Here is a 16,512-nt window from a genome sequence, read left to right as displayed (position 1 = left end):
ATTTAAATGCGTGTTGCCGCTGAAAACATTTCAATCAGGTCTCTAGTTTTCTATCGTCCATTCGTCACCATTTTTGCAATAATGTATCAGTGAAATCTGGCTGTGCTCTCGTGTTAAAAACTTGCACTGTTCTCTATTTTATTCAGCCGAATACTGTCATCGAGGGGCGATAACCATGGTGGTGCTGCTATTTTGATATCCGAACAATTTCGTTAGCACAGACGCTCCGACATGACAGGCAGTGCATCTAGTAGACTTCATAGATTGAGCTTAACAAATCCTTGCTTCCGTAAGATTTTAAGAACATTATAATTGGTAGCATAATCGATCATCTTCATCGACTGTTATTAAAATCTGCTTGATCTCAATAGAAGCCTACTAGATTCTACAACATCATGATATTATCACTGCAGTCAATGTTTAATTTATCATGGCTAGGAATGTCTTGCATCTCTACGACGTACTGTGCGCCCAAGACGACTAATATTGGCATACGTCAAGGTATCATCCTTTCACCGCATCTGTTCCTAATTAATAATAATGATCTGCTATCCTGTCTTATCTTTCCCGAATGTATATAATATACACCGATGACACTACCATACTAGCGTCTGCCATGTCGTAGATTCGCTATCACGTAAACTGAATTGTGACGCTGCAAACTTAACCTGGTCTAGAGATTTCGTGCTGAATAACAATGCCTCTAAACGAAGCTTTGTCACATTCCCATCTGCCAAAAAACTATTCCTGAGTATTCGCGTATCTCTCTCGACTCTAACATACTTATTGCTACTAACCATGCAATGTAATTGCAAAAGAACTTCACCGTCATTTCATATTCGACGGATGTATTAACTGCCTACGAGAAAAACCGCATACGGCATAAGGGTGCTGACTGTAGTGAGCCAATATTTTAATTCGCACACGCTCTGCTCGCTGTACTAAGCTTTCAACCATAGCCATATTAACTACAGCATTCACTACTTGTGGTAAGACTTACAGTACGCACTTATCACGTCTACTACACTTACAGAATCAAGACATACGCACAATTTTGTTCAACATCTTTTTATGCAGTGCTTTGTCCTTACTGCTTGGCCGTAATGTTCTAGGAATTTAGAGAACTGTTCATTATTCTCTTGGAATTGTCATCTACAGGTTTAAAAAGGATCACTTGCCATTCCATTAATTAAAAGAATACACTTTCCTCAACACCAGGTTCGCGTGCCACGACAATAGTTTACTTCCGAAGCCTGAAACTAATTGCGATAGATTCACACTGAACTTTTGTGCCATATTTTTGCATAATAAAAAGCAATCACCTAGCACCTAAGCTTTCAAACGCATTTTTTGTATTCCCCTTCAATTACGCGAATTAATTTTTAAACTTATAATCGGCTCACGGTGCTTGTACTTCCTTTTGTTTCCTCTGTTAATGCATTTTATAAGAATTGTGTTCGGTTGATCGTTGCCATTGTCTTGTACTTTTCCTTATATTTAAATCCTTTTGTGTAACAACAAAAAAAATCTTCCCGCTCCTTGTTTTTAAATTTTTATACACTCTTCTAGCACGAGGTCCCCTGCGCAACCAACGGCTTTTGGACCTCCTCCTGTATTAGCCGAAGGTGTGTATGTACATTTCTTGTTCGGTTATAATAAATTGGTTTTCATTCCCCTTGCGGTAGTCACTTTCGCGGTCCCATCGCAAGCGCTCCGTTCTGAGAAAGGGCTTGCACTCATAGGATATGGGCCTGCGGCGAAGGGGGTGTGAACACGGCGAAATTACTGTGCATATTTTCTGGAGCAGAGCTTGTGACTTGCATACATATAATAAGAATGAATGTGAGAAAAATTGAGCCAGTGGCGGGTCGTCTAATGCGTCAAGGTTTCTCTGGACATTCATGTGAATATTATGCGGATCTTGGGTATGGTGACGAATGCACAGCTGGTGAATGAACTGGGCAATTTTTAACAAGTGGAGAGGAGACTTAAGCTGTTAATGGCTTCGAAAAAGCCAGTTTAATGGCGAAGTGCATTAAACGTGGGGACGAGTGGAAAAGAAGCAATGGTGTTATTCATCATTAGAAGTAACAATGCAAGGTCCTCATAAAATTGTCATACATGCCTATATGAAGCTGAAAAATGTTTCAAGTTCAATGCACACGAAATGGGGATTAGAAGAACGTTGCAAAAAAGCCAAAATATCTAAAATTACCCCCGATTTGTCGCGATAGACATGCGGGGCTAGATTTGCCGCAGTTGCATGTGCTAATGATTAGAATATAAACGAGCATTTCACCTTTATTCGCTTCCTGGCTCCCCTTGCTCTGCCACTCACTCTTTGTCCGCTAGGGAAGTTCTTGGGCGCACCACATTAAGATAGTTTTTCATAAATTTATACCTCCTCTTTATACTAATAAACCACAGTGTACTAAGGTCAAGAAAAATAAGCGTAAAAAAGTTTTCATGAGCGATTAGAGTAATGGTATTCATATCAACTTTTGCTTGCGTACTGTCCTCTGGTGCTCTCAGATGAGCGTCTTTTCTGTTTCATAATGACCACCACATTAATTCATTGAAATTAGTTGCAATTGACACATGCCCACTCTCTACTTCACATCATGCGATTTCGCGACCTGTGTTAGCCCCAGATGTCGCTGATTGGTCTCGAATGCTATGACGTCATATGTTGATGTGCCCACGGCACTGGTGTCGTGCTTTGCAAGCGCAACCGGGAAAGGCACAGGCAAGCAGGTTAGAACCAGTTGGCTGGAAGATGTCCACGGCATCTGGGCTACCTACATGGGAGAAGACACAGAAGAGACGTATGAAGTGTGCCATGTTTATTGTGGAGAAGAAGAAGAAGAAGAGGAAGTGGGCGAAGATATACTCTGCCATTGATTATGTGCCGCTTTTATGGTGCCTTAAGCATTCCCATCATTTTTCCTGCGATAATACAGTGGCGTATTTTTCGCTTTTGAACCTCCATATCGGTGCTTCTGCCAGTGCCGGTTGAGTTTTCAGCCGTGATAACTCTGTAGGAGAAAAAAAAATACTACATAAGTTATTTTTTATTAGTTTGTCTCTTTCTAGAGAGACGTTTGCGACATTTTTTGAAAAAAAAAATTACGCATGTGGTATTGCTTCCATTTTATAATATGTCATAGTGTAATAAAATACTTCGCAATACTAACAACGTTTTGCATTGTCCCTTTTCTCATCGACAGTACGAAAGTCTGATTTCCCTATTATCACCTACTTCCCAACACGAAGGCGGTGTACAGCACAGTAGGGCGAAAAAGTAACAATAATATAGGTTCACTTTAAACTACCGCCGTTTTCTGACATACGCGTTATGACGTTTAGTCTAAGCGCCCTAAGAATAATGATCATACGGTCTGTATCTACTTTCGTACGCCGTTGCAAAGTTGCATAACAGCGCTGTGCGCGAAAAGAGGGCTTGTTTCTATGTAATATTTTCTCCAGAAATCTTCGCGTTCTCAAAAACATATTTCACTTTCGGTCTACTGACTAATAGTTGTTTAATAAATATCATAATGAAGAAATCAAAGGACAAATAAGCCGTCCTGATCCCTCTTTAAATCACTCGCATATATGTATTTCGGTAATTGATGATGATGCTTTGAAACTCATTTCGGTTGATACTCCATGTGTAACGTTCTGCGTGGTGGTTTTAGTGCTGTTGGATTGAGAAAAAACCACTTTCCAGAAAGCGGCTACTTTTTAAACAACTCTATGAAGCATTCTTACTGGCCTAGGTTTGGAGTCTGAGTGAAAATATTGCCGGTTTTGTTCAAACAAATGAAAAGGTTCTTCTTAACGTGGGATTCATAAGGCAATCGAGTTTTGTTATTCATAGCGCTCTAAAAAGAAAAAGCGCACTGCCAAAAAGCTGGAAAATTGCTTCCAGAACGCTTCGTAGCATTTCCGGAGACTCCTTGCACAACACTGTAGCTGCTCATTTCACTGGCTATATTTTTCGTCCAGCACATTTCCTTCAAATAGTCAAGGCAGCTTTGGGGAATGTGGTCATTGATCTCTTCGGACACCACCAGCGCGCATTCTGAGGTTCAAGTAAAATTAATTCGTGATGCATGTCATCACACGAAGGAAGTGGGCAGAAATTAATGACTCCTCTGGAGTTCCTGCTTCCTAAGGAACTGACCGGCGAAGAAACAGCATAAATTCCACTAAAAACGTTTATTTTATTGGAACCTGCATTCCCGGTACTAAAACCTGCTTCAGCCTATTATTGGGATGAATATTGTGGGGAAAATGAAAAGACTAGAAAACATTTTTTTTATCAGCTAAACGCAGCAAGCATTCCAAGCAAGGCACTCTTTGCAGCTCGTTACGAAATTCTATCCGATTGACCTCAATTTTGTAGCTCTGTCACTCACATAACGCAATCTATATGCAGTAAAGACACTTATTTCGTGAAGCTGGTCGCAGTCCACTTACGACGAAATTCCTTGTACGGAAGGACCGTCACGAGGCAGTTTTTGTTATCCGTGTCAAGTAACTCAGCGGATTCACAACGGGCATCAGCTGCAAGAAGTTGTTCGCAAGTTACATTATTCCCACCCAGGCCCAAAGGACGAGATAAGCGAGAGTCCACCAAAACACTAATATTCATGGCCTCTGTGCTACCTTACTAGAAAAAGATGAATGGTTACATCCACCGATTTTGAAAAGAGACCCATCAAACTTCGGTCCAGGTTTCCAATGAACAGTTAAGTTATTGTTGAAAAGGCAGAATATTCTCAAGTTTGTGCTTTGTACGACAATACAAAGCATTGCAAATTTTTACAAGCGACAATGGTGTTCTTTCAGGCAGTACCAGAATCCGTGGATATAAGGCCATTTTCTGAAAATCCCGTCATCACAAATTGCGATGCAACATCTGCTTACTGAATATTCTTTTACATGCAAATTTTTATAGAGAAAAAGAATCGAGAGCTGCGAGCCCAGAAATATCGGTCCAGTTGAGCATTCGGAATTATTCTGACATTCAGCTTCGTTAACACGAAAGAAAAAAGATCACATTATATCGTATGGGTGCATTTTGCCATAGCTGTGATCAGATACACATTTAAGGCCAACCTGATAACACATGTTTTGTTTTGGCGATAATTTACCATCTGCAGCCGTTACAAGCTTTCACTGCTGTTTATAATGGTTTCTGTCTCTCCTTAACGCCATGACCGAGTTCAGAATGCTTAACACACAGAGGGCCTGTAGCCTGTAGCCTGTACAGACTGTAATCCACTCTGTACCGTTGTTGTCTCGAGCGGATACCTGTCGTAAAAATTTTACTGGTCACGCGAGTTGCGAAAAGCTGGAGGGGACAATTAAGCTGTGCCTTAAAGGTACGCGACAGCTTTAATCGGTTATTTCCTATGTATAGTACTCCCGTACAGCATGCATAGTACTCCTGGCGCAGTGGTGCGGTAGTAAAAAAATACTGCATTGCCCAGCGATGGCACCAGCTGCCCCGGTGAGGCTTGTGAGACCCAGGTTGCTCTTTTCGAGCAAGCTCTAGCCACCAATCAGTGCTTTAACTACCACCTGCCACGCTGAGCAGTTTCTCTACAGTCCAATGGGAAAGCTATAATGACGTCGCGCTGTCACGTGACCTAGGCGGTCCTCCTTAGGCTGCTTGTCGGTGAATTTTAACGTCAAAGGTCCGTTCATCAGAACAACCGGTGCTTCCGTTGACGGGGTCAGCGTTGTAAGGGAAAAATCACGGGCATGGCAAATGTAAATGTAAATTGGTTTTTGAGGAAAGGAAATGGCGCAGTAACTGTCTCACATATCTCGGCGGACACCTGAACCGCGCCGTAAGGGAAGGGAGGAAGGTGGGAGTGAAAGAAGAAAGAGAGAAAGAGGTGCCGTAGTGGAGGTCTCCGGAATAATTTCGACCACCTGGGGATCTTTAACGTGCACTGACATCGCACAGCACACGGGCGCCTCTTGCGTTTCGCCTCCATCGAAACGCGGCCGCCGCGGTCGGGTTCGAACCCGGGTACTCCGGCTCGGTAGACGAGCGCCTTACCACTGAGCCACCGCGGCGGGTTCACGGGCATGGCTCTGGCAGGAGATCTCTGCCAGAGCCATGCCCGGGACAGTTTTTGATTTTAAGCATGAAATGCTTTTAGCCCCCGTTGTCGGCAGTATGGTGACGTCACGCCGAGACCGAGAGCCATCATCCGGGCACTGAAATCCACTCATCCGGGCATTAAAATCCACTCATCCGGGCATTGAAATCCACTCATCCGGGCATTGAAATCCACTCATACGGGCACTGAATTCCAGTCATCCGGGCTCTGAAACGAGAACATCCGGGCACCGTACGAGACTTAACGAGATTTAACGAGACTATCTAAGCCCTCCTACGCGACCGGCATGCAAGCGCCGGTTGGTCTCCAAACGAGACAAAAAATAACTGCTGCCAGTGCCTTCTCAATGTTTATCAAGATATCAGTGGAGCTGTGGGTTTGATAATGCACGGAATTATAATTTCCGATTTCTAATAACGCGTACAAAAAGCACATAAATGCCATGTTACACTTCGTTGTCATACGTGATCCGGGGGAGAAGCGCTGCGTTCAAAGGGCAAGGCATCGCGCCGAACGGGTGGTGGCGTTCCTCCCTTCCTTTACGGTGCGGTTCGGGTGTCCACCGAGATGGCAGAGAATTACTGCGCCATTTCCTTTCCTCAAAAAACCTTGCGTTCAAATGGCAAGGCATCGCGCTGAACGGGTGGTGGCGTTCCTCCCTTCCTGTACGGTGCGGTTCGGGTGTCCACCGAGATGACATTAGGCCCGTAAACATTTCATGCTTACTCTACTCTCGTTTACGGGAGAGGCAGAGAATTTTTGATTACAACGCTGACCCCGTCAACGCCACCACCAGGAGTTTTGGTGAACGGGCATATTAGTAATCGATTGAAGTTTTGACAAGTTTTGTGCAACATGAAGAAGAAATAAAATAAAGTGAACAAAAAGCAGCAATACACAAAAATCTCTGCCTCTCCCGTAAACGAGAGTAGAGTAAGCATGAAATGTTTACGGGCCTAATGTCATCTCGGTGGACACCCGAACCGCACCGTACAGGAAGGGAGGAACGCCACCAACCGTTCAGCGCGATGCCTTGCCATTTGAACGCAAGGTTTTTTGAGGAAAGGAAATGGCGCAGTAATTGTCTGCCATCTCGGTGGACACCCGAACCGCACCGTAAAGGAAGGGAGGAACGCCACCACCCGTTCGGCGCGATGCCTTGCCCTTTGAACGCAGCGCTTCTCCACCGGGCCCCTGTGCGCCTGCGCGGCTTTGCTTCGATGCGCGAAGCCCCTAAAAGATCACGTATGACAACGAACTGTATCGTTGCATTTATGTGCTTTTTGCACGCGTTATTAGAAATCGGAAATTATAATTCCTTGCATTATCGAACGCACAGCGACTGATATCTTGATAAACATTGAGAAGGCACTGGCAGCAGTTATTTTTTGTCTCGTTTGGAGACCAACCGGCGCTTGTATGCCGGTCGCGTAGGAGGGCTTAGATAGTCTCGTTAAATCTCGTTAAGTCTCGTACGGTGCCCGGATGTTCTCGTTTCAGAGCCCGGATGACTGGAATTCAGTGCCCGGATGAGTGGATTTCAGTGCCCGGATGAGTGGATTTCAGTGCCCGGATGACTGGAATTCAGTGCCCGGATGACTGGAATTCAGTGCCCGGATGAGTGGATTTCTGTGCCCGGATGAGAGGATTTCAGTGCCCGGATGATGGCTCTCGGTCTCGGCGTGACGTCACCACACTGCCGACAACGGGAGCTAAAAGCATTTCATGCTTAAAAAAAACTCTTCCTCTCCCGTAAACGAGAGTAGAGTAAGCATGAAATGTTTACGGGCCTAATGTCATCTCGGTGGACACCCGAACCGCACCGTACAGGAAGGGAGGAACGCCACCACCCGTTCAGCGCGATGCCTTGCCATTTGAACGCAAGGTTTTTTGAGGAAAGGAAATGGCGCAGTAATTCTCTGCCATCTCGGTGGACACCCGAACCGCACCGTAAAGGAAGGGAGGAACGCCACCACCCGTTCGGCGCGATGCCTTGCCCTTTGAACGCAGCGCTTCTCCCCCGGGCCCCTGTGTGCCTTTGCTTCGATGCGCGAAGCCCCTAAGAGATCACGTATGACAACGAAGTGTAACGTGGCATTTATGTGCTTTTTGCACGCGTTATTAGAAATCGGAAATTATAATTCCGTGCATTATCAAACCCACAGCTCCACTGATATCCTGATAAACATTGAGAAGGCACTGGCAGCAGTTATTTTTTGTCTCCTTTGGAGACCAACCGGCGCTTGCATGCCGGTCGCGTAGGAGGGCTTAGAGAGTCTCGTTAAATCTCGTTAAGTCTCGTACGGTGCCCGGATGTTCTCGTTTCAGAGCCCGGATGAGTGGATTTCAGTGCCCGGATGACTGGAATTCAGTGCCCGGATGAGTGGATTTCAGTGCCCGGATGACTGGAATTCAGTGCCCGGATGAGTGGATTTCAGTGCCCGGATGATGGCTCTCGGTCTCGGCGTGACGTCACCACACTGCCGACAACGTGAGCTAAAAGCATTTCATGCTTAAAAAATATCTGCCTCTCCCGTAAACGAGAGTAGAGTAAGCATGAAATGTTTACGGGCCTAATGTCATCTCGGTGGACACCCGAACCGCACCATACAGGAAGGGAGGAACGCCACCACCCGTTCATCGCGATGCCTTGCCATTTGAACGCAAGGTTTTTTGAGGAAAGGAAATGGCGCAGTAATTCTCTGCCATCTCGGTGGACACCCGAACCGCACCGTAAAGGAAGGGAGGAACGCCACCACCCGTTCGGCGCGATGCCTTGCCCTTTGAACGCAGCGCTTCTCGCCCGGATCACGTATGACAACGAAGTGTAACATGGCATTTATGTGCTTTTTGCACGCGTTATTAGAAATCGGAAATTATAATTCCGTGCATTATCAAACCCACAGCTCCACTGATATCTTGATAAACATTGAGAAGGCACTGGCAGCAGTTATTTTTTGTCTCGTTTGGAGACCAACCGGCGCTTGCATGCCGGTCGCGTAGGAGGGCTTAGAGAGTCTCGTTAAATCTCGTTAAGTCTCGTACGGTGCCCGGATGTTCTCGTTTTAGAGCCCGGATGACTGGAATTCAGTGCCCGGATGAGTGGATTTCAGTGCCCGGATGAGTGCATTTCAGTGCCCGGATGAGTGGATTTCAGTGCCCGGATGACTGGATTTCAGTGCACGGATTAGTGGATTTCAGTGCCCGGATGATGGCTCTCGGTCTCGGCGTGACGTCACCACACTGCCGACAACGGGAGCTAAAAGCATTTCATGCTTAAAAATCTCTGCCTCTCCCGTAACCGAGAGTAGAGTAAGCATGAAATGTTTACGGGCCTAATGTCATCTCGGTGGACACCCGAACCGCACCGTACAGGAAGGGAGGAACGCCACCACCCGTTCAGCGCGATGCCTTGCCATTTGGTTTTTTGAGGAAAGGAAACGGCGCAGTAATTCTCTTCCATCTCGGTGGACACCCGAACCGCACCGTAAAGCAAGGGAGGAACGCCACCACCCGTTCGGCGCGATGCCTTGCCCTTTGAACGCAGCGCTTCTCCCCCGGGCCCCTGTGCACCTGCGCAGCTTTGCTTCGATGCGCGAAGCCCCTAAGAGATCACGTACGACAACGAAGTGTACGTGGCATTTATGTGCTTTTTGCAGGCGTTATTAGAAATCGGAAATTATAATTCCGTGCATTATCAAACGCACAGCGCGACTGATATCTTGATAAACATTGAGAAGGCACTGGCAGCAGTTATTTTTTGTGACTCGTTTGGAGACCAACCGTTGCTTGCATGCCGGTCGCGTAGGAGGGCTTAGAGAGTCTCGTTAAATCTCGTTAAGTCTCGTACGGTGCCCGGATGTTCTCGTTTCAGAGCCCGCATGACTGGAATTCAGTGCCCGGATGGCTCGATTTCAGTGCCCGGATGACTCGATTTCAGTGCCCGGATGACTCCATTTCAGTGCCCGGATGACTCGATTTCAGTGCCCGGATGACTCGATTTCAGTGCCCGGATGACTCGATTTCAGTGCCCGGATGAGTGGATTTCAGTGCCCGGATGAGTGGATTTCAATGCCCGGATGAGTGGATCTCGGTCTCGGCGTGACGTCACCACACTGCCGACAACGGGGGCTAAAAGCATTTCATGCTTAAAACACAACAGCCCGTCGCCCGATGGTAATACAACTGGCCATCATAGTATCAGTCGATTATATATTGCCGCGGAAATTTCGCTTGCCTGCGAGGGCTGCTACGCCTAACTGGAAGTAACTCTATTGTGCGCGCTGCACTCTTCCTCCAAGGATGTGTGCAAGTGTTCTGGCGCCATTATCGCTAATTCCAGTTTCATCACCCAGTTTGCATTTTTCCGAGTACAGTCCTTGAGAATAGACGCTACACAATTGGAGATTTGGATAGGTGTTAGTTTGAAGTTTACGCCAGGATTTGGCCTGTTGTTTGGAGAGCGTTTTATTTTCTTGGGTGAGAGCGTTTTATCCGCTGCAAGACTGTATAGTGCTGCAGGATTTCTCTGTAAGAAAACAACGTGTCCTTACAGGAGTATAGGGCGTGCGGGCTGCACGACCAAGCTCGGCGGGACACTTCTCGAGCTAGGTTATGAGCCGCCTCATTACCAGCAAGGGAGGCATGAGAAGGCGTCCAGATTAAGCGAATGCGCCATGGGGGCATAATTTTGCACAATTCGAGCTGCTTGTGGGGAGATTCTTCCCAACGTGTAGTTACGTATCCCCAATTTTGAGTCTCTGACAGTGGTTACTGCCGAGGATCCCGCAATGGCTAGAACAATGGGTGTTTCTTTCTTTTCTTTTTCTTTTCTTTTTATTTGTTGCTTAGACATTTGCCTTAGAAGGCGCTGAGGCTAAAGGCACAATGTTGCCTGACGGGGCCTCAGCCCCCTACTACATGACAAAGAAACATAAAAATTACAAAAGTCCGGCGGGCCGGTACAAAATAGTATTGTTGATATGGAGAAAAAAAAACAAAGAAAAGTAGGCACAAAAGTAAGCGTTATGCAGAGGAAAATACATACGGATGCTGAGTGCGTATAGCCCCCAGTTATGAGTGTACCACGTTCCGTGGTCACCACAGCTACTATCTTGTCAGCCGAGGAATCTGCTTTATCTACATATTATTAAGAAAGCGTTTCCCTAACGATTTGGCTCTCTCTGTACGACGTTCAGCGCGGAAATCTGGGTGCATGTTCCGAGGTATTGGAGGAATGACCAGAAGCTGTCGTATATGTTTGGGACGGTAGTTGTTGGTCCGCCTTGTCGTTCGTGTGTTATGCCTAGTGTGGACACAATGTGTCTGGCAGGTGATAAGGCCGATAGTCGTTCGTATTGGGAGACGGTGGCCGCTTCAATAATCTCACTCGGGGTGTTATGAAGACCGAGACCTAACACTTTCTCAGGCGCTGTGTGCATGGGTAGCTCAACTGCCTCTTTTACACCTTTTCTGATTGTGGCCTCCACTTTCTCTTTCTCAGCTGACTTGAGATGTAGGTAAGGGCATATGTAAGCTATGCGGCTGATCACAAGGGATTGTACTAAACGGAGAGGATTGCTTTCCCTCAAGCCCGAGTGGCGTTTACTAATGCGGCGAACGAGTCGCATAACTTGCTGCGAGGTTCCCTGAAGTTTTTGAATTGCGTCACCATTGAAGCCATGTTCTTGTAGCATCAGGCCCACGATTTTAAGTTTGGGTACGCGAGGAATGGAGACTTTGCGAATACTGAGTTCGATGGCCAGTGAGGGTTGCACAAGGGATATGTTATTTGCCGATCGAGTGTAGCGTGTCAACTTACTCCTTGCCGGGGAGTTAACTCGGCCTCCCTCATCGCTTTATTTTTCTTCTTGCCCACTGGTTCATACTTTCCCAAATGTACTCGTCTCTTGCCGATTCCTTTTCTTCACTTTTAGGTTTTATTTTGCGACCGCGAAACCCGGCGAGTTTCCCGTAGACGGAATCGCCCCGTGGCCCACTTCGTGTGGCGTCTACGCCGTGAAAATCGCCAGTATTTTTGGAAGAAAACTGTGCCAACAACGTCTAAATGCACCGAGGAAGCATCACAAAGAAGCAAGCAAATTCTTCCGCTCACTGCAGATCGTTTTACGACTAGTTCGCGGCACCGCCGTAGCGTGGCGTCATTTTCGTAGAAATCGTCAATATGTAATCGACACTCCGTCACAGGGACCGGGTGGCATCTCTTAAACGAGTACTGAATTAGTTTATAGTTATACATTACTCTTAAATGGTAAGTGACTCCATCATTTTTAGCGCGGAAGCATTAAGGCTCCCGTTCTTTAGAAACTCCGGCGTCGCCTTTGTCGGCTTCGGTGTTGTCAGCGAAAAGTGTCCGGAGCAGCAAACAAGTTGGTCCATCTAGGTCACGTGAGCTTATGGTGTCATCAAAACCTGCACATAGAATTGTGAGCATCCTATGTACCCATTCACAAGAAGCTGTGAAGCATCTAAAGAAAGTCCGTGGTACCCTTCGCGTTTCACAGGCCATACATGCTGCTTGTAAATCTTATCCGGTGCCTATACTCATCCAGTATGTTCAAGCTCTCACAGATGTCCATAGCATCGCAACTGGCATGATGTCTCGTGTGACTGACGTTCCACAAACTCCACTTCTGACACATCTAACACCTTCAGCCTCCCTCAGGCAGCGTACACGTGCTCTTATTCCCCCGTGTACCTACCCCGTTCCCCCCAACCTATCACGGGTGGAGGAGGTCTCTCTGAGGCGGTTGCGTGTCGGAGTGGCCCCTGCGCCTGCACTTCGCAACCAGTGGCAAAGTGACAAGATTCCTGCGCCGCAAAAATTCGCTCACTGCGAAGCACCCGCTTCAGATACCAATGTCCACCACCTACTGTGGACATGCCCAGGAACTTCGCTGGTGCGCGCTCGAGTTCTTCAAGAGGCAGGTCTGTCTGCAAACAATGACTCTAGTTTTCACGTGTGGCTAACGAAAAACATTTACGCCCGAAGCTTACGTGACTTTTTACACACAACCGGGCTTCATGCGTTTTTGTAACGTATTATACCGTTTGTCACTAACACCACGTTTTATGCCGTGCGGCACACTCAGCGTCACAAATAAACTGTGAGCAACCTGACCGCAGTAGCAGGTGGCAATTAAATTAATGAGCAGTCGTGAGAGGCTGCTCGAAAAGAACCACCTAGGGTGCACAAGCTCCACTGGTGGCAGCACCTGTCATCGCAGGGCAGTAGCACATCACCTAACCGTTGCGTCATCACGCTAGGGATTGTATGGGGACTCCCAGAGACCTATGAATGTAACGTCGAGAACGACCTATAGTTCGCATAAGCGCCTGAACTCATTAAAGCTATCGTGTAATAGCCTTAAGGCGGAGCTCAAGTGTCCCCTCCAATTTTACATACCTAGGGTAAAATTTCCTTTAAAAAAGGAATCCCTGCTACCTCCCAAATCAGTGCAGATATCACTACGCCACTGGAATTTAGCGCAGATAGTCTGTGGCGTCTTACATTTTCCACAGAGCCGTACTTACCTTGAAGGCATCTAGCGCCTCCTGCTGCAAGTCATTCTTCGCTTTTCCCCAAGCACAAGCGACAGGCAGCGTTACAATATACAGGGTTACGAATATTAACAGAAGGCGCCAATGCATCGTTTACAGTGAAGATGAGCTTACAGACCTCCGCAACCTATTCATTCTCCACTACTTTATAAAGGAAGTAACCTTGTTACGGCTATACCAACTCTGTCATAACAAAATGACACTTGGAATTTTATCTTTAGATAGAGGTTTTTAATTAGTGGACGTTCCTTATCATCTAAAAAAAATATAGCTTTGAGTGCCGGTGTCAGTTATTTAGTATGCTAGCCCTTTGTTCTCCTCTTTCTGCTACGTGTTCCAATTTCATGCCTGAGCTTCGTACCTCTACATTCACTATATCAAATGTTTGCTGCCACAGACCCATCTGTCCATGCGTATATGCGCCGACAGCACAGTCTAACCGAGTAAAGAGTGACGCATGAAGAACCACAAGGGTGAATCCTATGCATGAGAAGTTCAGTACGAGAGCAGTTATTAAGTACCAAGTGAAAACTAGGCGAGCAGACCAGTATAGTAGCTGGGAAGAACATACGGAGCCAATGTGGTCGTAAATACTTAAGCCTGCTCTCGCATGGTTCGGGGAGCAAAACACGACCCCAGAATTATAGGCAACCCAATGCTTTTAGCGATACAATTACACCCTGCCTCATAATGCAGTAGCGAGGCACGATAAACAGACTGAGCAGCCCCGTAGGCGGTCCCACAGCTTTAGAGTGAAACCCGCAGCCAACAAAGCCTATTCTTTGAAATTCAGGGTAGCGCTATTAGAAAGACCACAGAGAGAGAGAGAGCGACACAACACTAGATAATGTTACTAACAACTCCTTTATCTTTCGCTCCAGGATTAATCTAGACGGCTAATGAGGCGATGACAGCCGTTAACATGTTATTGTTATAGTTCAAACTTTCTTAACTGCCTTCTCTGTATATCAAAACAAGTAACAAGAAATGGTTCTGCTATGAACATATGAGCAAGATATGTAGAAAAATATTAATGAAGCAGCCTGACTTGCTGACCCCCAAATTTCTTTATGTAGTCTTCTAACATGTAGCTTAGTGTGAAACCTTATTTTCCGTCCGCCAGTTCAAGAGCTTCGTGCCCCAGTTATACCCCTGTCACGCTAGCGGATTTAATGTCAATCGAATCAAATGGCCCTAGTATCTAACGTCATAAATCAGCTGCTACATGGGAACAATTAGTGTTATTAGGCTTGAATGTCACTGGCCTTCAAATGAGTTTGGGGAACTCATCCGCAGTTCATCTCGATCAGAATGTCTGCCCTAGACACCAGATACGCAGCAGAAACAAGTGACGCGAAAAAAATAATGTGCACACAGCCGAAGTTGAAAATTGTACTTAAACTATAGCTCTGCTAATAAAAGTTATTTTTTGGTGTGAAACTATTCGTACTGTGTTTGTCGTGGATAGCTATTACTCTCCGCCTCAGCAGCAGCCAACGGCAGTGGCCAAGCCTGAAGCATGGCCGTTTCCGCGACCGTCGATCATTCTGGGTTGAGTATTCCTCGTTGGCTAGCGTTCCATGAACGCTAAGCTCGGAAGTGCTTAAAGCTGTACTCCACCTTTTTAAGTCATTTCCAAGCTCCGGGCGCCATTACGGCAGGCATTGTCCTTGTTTACATTTATCGGATTTGTAGTTGCCTTTGCACTTGGCATCGCTTTTGAGGGCTAAAGGGCTGCAGAATAACCAGAAATTATATTTGAATAAAATTATAGTGCGCAGAAATGTTCTCACTCATTTTTGAAGTACTACACCGCAATTTCAAGCACCTTTTATGCGCTCTTATGCGTTTTCATGGTAGTATTTTTAAGCATGAAATGCTTTTTAGCTCCCGTTGTCGGCAGTGTGGTGACGTCACGCCGAGACCGAGAGCCAACATCCGGGAACTGAATTCCACTCATCCGGGCACTGAAACGAGAGCATCCGGACACCGTACGAGATTTAACGAGACTCTCTAAGCCCTCCTACAGGACAGGCATACAAGCGCCGGTAGCTTCGCGCCGGACGGGTGGTGGCGCTCCTCCCTTCCTGTACGGTGCGTTCGGGTGTCCACCGAGATGACAGAGGATTAGTATGGCATTTCCTTTCCTCAAAAAGTGTTGCGTTCAAAGGGCAAGGCATCGTGCCGAACGGGTGGTGGCGTTCCTCCTTTCCTGTACGGTGCGGTTCGGGTGTCCACCGAGATGACAGAGAATTACTGCGTAATTTCCTTTCCCCAAAAAGCGTTGCGTTCAAAGGGCAAGGCATCGCACCGAACGGGTGGTGGCGCTCCTCTTTTCCTGTACGGTGCGTTCGGGTGCCCACCGAGATGACAGAGGAGTACTGTGTCATTTCCTTTCCTCAAAAAGTGTTGCGTTCAAAGGGCAAGGCATCGCGCCGAATGGGTGGTGGCGTTCTGTGGACTTCCTGGCAGGGCTACAACACGCTGTCGTGTTCCACTCCTAAAGGAGAAACTTAAACGTCATTAATTAGCAGTTAATTAGTGTTTAGTGATTAATTAGTAACTGTAGGGGTGCGTTTATTAGGCGTCCTCAAGAGCCCGAACCGCTGTGCAGGGTCTGGCAGCGTAGACGGGCGTAGCCAGCACCAAGAGAGCGGGGGAACTTCGTCGTCGTCAGGCGCAGCGTAGTGTCGGCGCATGACGGTAGCGGAACCTGTCACAGTTGGCACACTACATAACTAATTAGTACATTGTTATTACTTCGTGTTCAATTATGTGTGACGTAATCTAG

The 16,512-nt window shown here is 46.6% G+C and overlaps 1 long non-coding RNA gene across 2 annotated transcripts; it reads right to left on the bottom strand.

Moving 5' to 3' along the window:
- Positions 1 to 627: 627 nt before the first annotated feature.
- On the bottom strand, positions 628 to 13,830 carry LOC149343026 (uncharacterized). 2 transcript variants are annotated; one of them, XR_016282691.1, is made up of 4 exons: positions 13,695 to 13,830; positions 4,483 to 4,569; positions 2,891 to 3,035; positions 628 to 2,798 (listed from the first exon to the last, which is right to left on the bottom strand). It is a non-coding gene; the product is annotated as an uncharacterized LOC149343026 (long non-coding RNA). The 2 variants fall into 2 exon arrangements; XR_016282690.1 differs by lacking the exon at positions 628 to 2,798 and having other exon boundaries at positions 2,829 to 3,035.
- Positions 13,831 to 16,512: the final 2,682 nt, after the last annotated feature.

Source organism: Amblyomma mixtum, chromosome 5 (assembly GCF_055824585.1).
Source record: "Amblyomma mixtum isolate Tamu chromosome 5, ASM5582458v1, whole genome shotgun sequence".
Lineage (NCBI taxonomy): Eukaryota > Metazoa > Arthropoda > Arachnida > Ixodida > Ixodidae > Amblyomma > Amblyomma mixtum.
This window is presented reverse-complemented; position numbering and strand designations above follow the sequence as displayed.